This window comes from Cebus imitator, unplaced genomic scaffold (genome assembly GCF_001604975.1).
Source record: "Cebus imitator isolate Cc_AM_T3 unplaced genomic scaffold, Cebus_imitator-1.0 Scaffold698, whole genome shotgun sequence".
NCBI classification, from domain to species: domain Eukaryota; kingdom Metazoa; phylum Chordata; class Mammalia; order Primates; family Cebidae; genus Cebus; species Cebus imitator.
Window position 1 is genome coordinate 121,354 of NW_016108013.1, and position 5,742 is coordinate 127,095.

Below are 5,742 nucleotides of genomic sequence, written 5' to 3' on the forward strand. Positions count from 1 at the left end.
TTTCTCTTTTTTTTCACCCTCAGAATATGCTTAATAGAACTAGAATGTCTATGTTGAAGGCTATGCTTAGTTGTAATCTTGATAGATGTTGCCAAATTGGTGATAGAAGTTGCGTATGTTTAATGTGTCACAAGCAATGTATGAGGATGTCTGTTCGTACATTTGCCAACTTACTGTGTCATCAAGCTTTGCCAGTGATGTCTGTTGTCTTCATCTGTATTGTGAGAGAGATTAGAAACTTCTTATATGTTTAAGATGCATTTGTATCTTATTTATTTATTTATTTATTTATTTATTTATTTATTTATTTGAGACGGAGTCTTCCTCCTCGCCCAGGCTGGAGGGCAGTGGCCTTATCTTGGTTCACTGCAGCCTCCACCTCCCAGGCTCGAGAGATTCTCCTGCCTCAGCCATCTGAGTAGCTGGGACTACAGGTGTGTACCACCACCCCGGCTAATTTTTGTATTTTTAGTAGAGACAGGGTTTCACCATGTTAGCTAGGTTGACCTCAAGCTCCTGACTTCTGGTGATCTGCCTGCCTCAGCTTCCCAAAGTGCTGGGATTACAGGCATGAGCCACCGCCTGGATCTATTTTCATTTTTTTTTTTTCAATAGAAATGGTTTACTAGGTTGCCCAGGTTGGTCTTGAACTCCTGGGCTCAAGCAATCCTTTTACCTCACCTCCCAAAGTGCTGGGATTACAGGTGTGAGCCACTGTGCTCAGCCTAGCCATTTGCGTTTTCTCTTCTGAAAACTGTGTTGATATTCTTTGCCAATTTTTCTTTTTCCTTTTCTTTTTTTTTTTGTTTTTTGTTTTTTGTTTGTTTGTTTTTCTAGTCACAGTCTGCCAGCAGAGGCGTTGCTGAACTTTTTTTCTTTTTTTTTGAGATGGAGTCTAGCTCTGTTTCGCAGGCTGGAGTGCAGTAGCGCAATCTTGGCTTACTGCAACCTCCACCTCCCAGGTTCAAGCAATTCTTCTGCCTCAGCCTCCTGAGTAGCTGGAATTATAGGCATGTGCCACCATGCCTGGCTAATTTTTGTATTTTTAGTAGAGACAGAGTTTCACCGTGTTGGCCAGGCTGGGCTTGAACTCCTGGCCTGAAGTGATCCACCTGCCTCATCCTCCCAAAGCACTGGGTTACAAGTGTGTGCCACCAGGTCCAGCCAGAAAGATTTTTTTAAAGACTCACTATAAACCTTAAAGAAAAAGACTGGCTGCCATGGTGGCTCATGCCTATAATCCCAGCACTTTGGGAGGCTGAGGCTGTTGAATTGCTTGAGCCCAGGAGTTCGAGACCAGCCTAGGCAACATGGTGAAATTCCATCTCTACAAAAAAATTTTTTTAAATGGATAAAAGATGAACAACCAATTCATTCATGGAAGAGGAAACTAGAAGAATCAATAAATATGAAAATAGATTCAGCTTCACTAATAATAAAGGAAAAGCAAAACCATGATGAAATAGCACTTCTACTAGTAGATTGGCAAAAATGAAAGTTTGGCAATGGCAACAGACAACAGGCAAAGGTTGCCAAGGATATGGGGAAACTCAACAGAATCAAGTGGAAAACTATTGGAACTAATAAAGTATAATAAAATTGCTGAATACAAAAGCAGCATTCTAATTAACCAATTAGAAAAGTAATAGAATATAAAGATATTTGCAACAGAAACAAAAACTATAAATACCTAAAGACTAGGTAATACTATAAATGTTCAAGACTTTTGTAGAGAAAATGCTAATGTTTTGTTCAGGGATATAAAAGGAAATTTGAAGAAACGGATAAATATATACCATATTCATCCATCAGAAGACTTAGCATTTTTTTTTTCAAGACAGTGTCTTGCTCTCTCACTCAGGCTGGAGTGCATTGGCGCAATCTTGGCTCACTGCAACCTCTGCCTCCCAGGTTCAAGCAGTTCTCCTGCCTCACCCTCCTGAGTAGCTGGGATTACAGGTGCCAGCCACTACACCAGTTAATTTTTGTATTTTTAGTATAAATGGGGTTTCACCATTTTGGCCAGGCTGGTCTCGAACTCCTGATCTTGTGATCCACCCGCCTCAGCCTCCCAAAGTGCTGGGATTATAGGCGTGAGCCACAGTGCCCACCCTCAGAATTTTAAATATATCAATTCTTTCCATAGCAGTCTATAAATTTAATGAAATTATAATTGATACACTAATGAGATTTTTCAAATGACAAGGTGATTTTAAAATCATAAGGAAGTCTAAAGGTGTACAAATAGTAATAATAATAATCGCTAACATTTATTAGCTTTGTAAAAAAGTAGATGATACACCCTATCAGATATTAAAGAACAATTCAACACTCTAGTTATTAGATAGGGTGATACAGGTATAGTGATTGGTAAAGAGAACTGTGAAAACAAACAGATTTCAGAAATAGACCATGGCATTTGTGAGAACATGATATGTATTAAAGGAGGCATTAAATACTAGTGGGGAAAAGAGGGACTTTAATAATTAATGATGTTGGGCCAGTTTTCATATGTAACATTCCTCACACTCAACACAAAAATACAAATTCAAATGGCTTTAACATGCAAAGCTAAAAGTTGGGAAGAAAATATCTGAGTATATCTTTACAATCTTAGAAAAAACAAGGCTTCTTTACAATATGAAAAACATAGACCACAAAGAAAAAGAGTGATACGTTTTACTAAACCAATAGTTTAAACATTATGACAAACCACCCCCAACTCCATAAATAACATTCAAAGGCAAGCAAAAGAGTTGGAAAAGTTATCTGCCATATGTGTAACAAAAGATTAGCATCAGATTGTATATATAAGGCCAGCATAGTGGCTCACACCTGTCATCCCAACACTTCGGGAGGCTGAGGTGAAAGGATTGCTTGAGCCTAGGAGTTCAAAACCAGCCTGGACAACATAGTGAGGCCTCATCTCTACAAAAAATTTAAAAAATTAGCCAGCTGGCATGGTGTGGGCTTGTAGTTCCAGCTACTCAGGAGGCTGAGATAGGAGGATCTCTTGAGCCCAGAAGGTCGAGCCTGCAGTGAGCCATGATCGTGCCACTGCACTGCAGCCTGGGCCATAGAGTAAGACTCTCAAAAAAAGAAAGTGTATTATTGACCCCAAATAACAAATAATCTTGAAAAAGAAGCACAAGTTGGAGGCCTCAGACTTCCTGATTTCAAAACATACTTCCAACACTTTGGGAGGCTAAGGCAGGCAGATCATGTGAGGTCAGGAGTTCAAGACCAGCCTGACTACCTGGTGAAATCCCTTCTCTACTAAAAATACCAAAAAAAATTAGCCAGGCATGATGGCAGAAACCTGTAATCCCGGCTACTCGGGAGGCTGAGGCGGGAGAATTGCTTTAACCTAGGAGGCAGAGGTTGCAGTGAGCTGAGATTTTGCCATTGCACTCCAGCATGGGCCCCAGAGCAAGACTCCATCTCAAAAAAAAATAAAAATAAAAAAGCTACAAAGCAACAGTAATCAAGATGTGAGCCAGGTGCAGCAGCTCACACTTGTAGTGTGTATGAGTTACTTGGAGGCTGAGGCAAGAGGATTGCTTGAGCCTAAGAGTTTACCAGCCTGGGCAACATAGTAAAATTCTGTCTCTACAAAAAATTTTAAAAATTAGCTGGGTGTGGGACACACCCATAGTCCCAGCTACTTATCAAGCTGAGGTGGGAGGATTGCTTGCGCCTGGGAGGTCGAGGCTTCAGTAAGCCATGATTGCGCCACTGCATTCCAGCCTGGGTGACAGAGCAAGACCTTGTCTCAAAAAATAAGATGGTATGGTACTGGCATACACACATAGATAGACCAATAGTACAGAATAGAGAGCCCAGAAATAAGCCATTGTGTATATGGCCAAATGATCTTAATCAAGAGTGCCAGGACTATACACTGGGAAAAGGATAGTCTCTTCAACAGTGGTATTGAAAAACTGAATATCCACATACAAAAGATGAAGTTGGAACCTTACCTTACACTACATACAAAAATTAACTCAAAAATGGCCAGGCACTGTGGGTCATGCCTGTAATCCCACTACTTTGGGAGGCTGAGGTGGGTGCATCACCTGAGGTCAGGAGTTTGAGACCAGCCTGGCCAACATGGTAAAACCCTGTCTCTATTAAAAACGCAAAAATTAGGCATGGTGGCAGGCATCTGTAATACCAGCTACTTGGGAGGCTGAGGCAGGAGAATCATTTGAACCTCAGAGGTGGAGGTTGCAGTGAGCTGAGATTGCACCACTGCACCAGCCTGGGTGACAGAGCGAGACTTAAAAAAAAAAAAACACCTCAAAGTGGATTAAAGCCCTAATCGTAAGAACTAAAACTCCTAGAAGAAAATATAACTTCAGGCCAGGCATGGTGGCTCATACCTGTAATCCTAGCACTTTGAGAGGCTGAGGTGAGCACTTCAGGCCAGGAGTTTGAGACCAGCCTGGCCAGCACAGCGAAACCCCATCTCTACTAAAAGTACAAAACAATTAACTGGTATGATGGCTCATGCCTATAATCCTAGCTACTCAAGAAGCTGAGGTAGGAGAGTCACTTGAACCTGGGAGGTGGAGGTTGTAGTGAGCTGCGTTTGTGCCACAGCACTCCAGCCTGGGTGACAAAGAAACCCAGTCTCAAAAAATAAATAAAAAAAAAGGAAAGAAAAAAGAAAGCATAGCGTCAGAACATTGGATTTTGCAATGATTTCTTGGATATAACACCAAAAATACAGGCAACAAAAGCAACACTAGACAAATGGGACTACATCAAACTTTAAACTCCTGTATATCAAAGGAAACAGAGTGAAAACACAGCCTATGGAATGGAAGAAAATATTTGCACATCATATATCTGGGCTGGGCATGGTGGCTCACACGTGTAATCCCAGCACTTTGGGAGGCCGAGGCTGGTGGATCTCTTGAGTTCAGGAATTTGAGACATGGCAAAACCTGTCTCTACAAAAAATACAAAAATTAGCCTAGTGTGGTGGCATGTGTCTGTTGTCCCAACTACTTGGGTGACTGAGGGTGGGAGGATTGCTTGAGACTGAGAGGTGGAGGTTGGAGTGGGCTGTGATCGTATCATGCCACTGCATGATTTTTGAGACATTGTCTCAAAGAGAATATATATATATATATATCTGATAAGGGGTTAATATCCAGAATACATAAGGAATTTCCACAACTCTACAACAATAACAAAAACAACCCAATTTAATAACGGACAAAATAACTTGAATAGACAATTTTCCAAAGAAGACATACAAATAGCCAACAAGATATAAAAAGATGCTCAAAATAACTAATTATAAGAGAAATGCAAATTTAAACCACAATAAGATATCACCTCCCACCTATTAGGATGGCAGCTATCAAAGAACAAAAAACAAAGTTGGTGAGGATATGGAGAAATTGGAATCCTTATACACTGCTGGTAGGAATTTAAAATGATGCAGCTGGGCCAGGCGCTGTGGCTCATGCCTGTAATCCCAGCACTTTGGGAGGCCGAGGTGGGCAGATCACAAGGTCAGGAATTCGAGACTAGTCTGACTGACATGGTGAAACCCCGCCTCTACTAAAATACAAAAATTAGCCAGATGTGGTGGTGTGGGCCTGTAATCCCAGCTACTCAGGAGGCTGAGGCAGGAGAATAATTTGAACCCGGGAGGCAGAAGTTGTGGTAAGCTGAGATCCCACCACTGCACAGCAGCCTGGGCGACAGAGCCAGACTCCATCTCAGAAA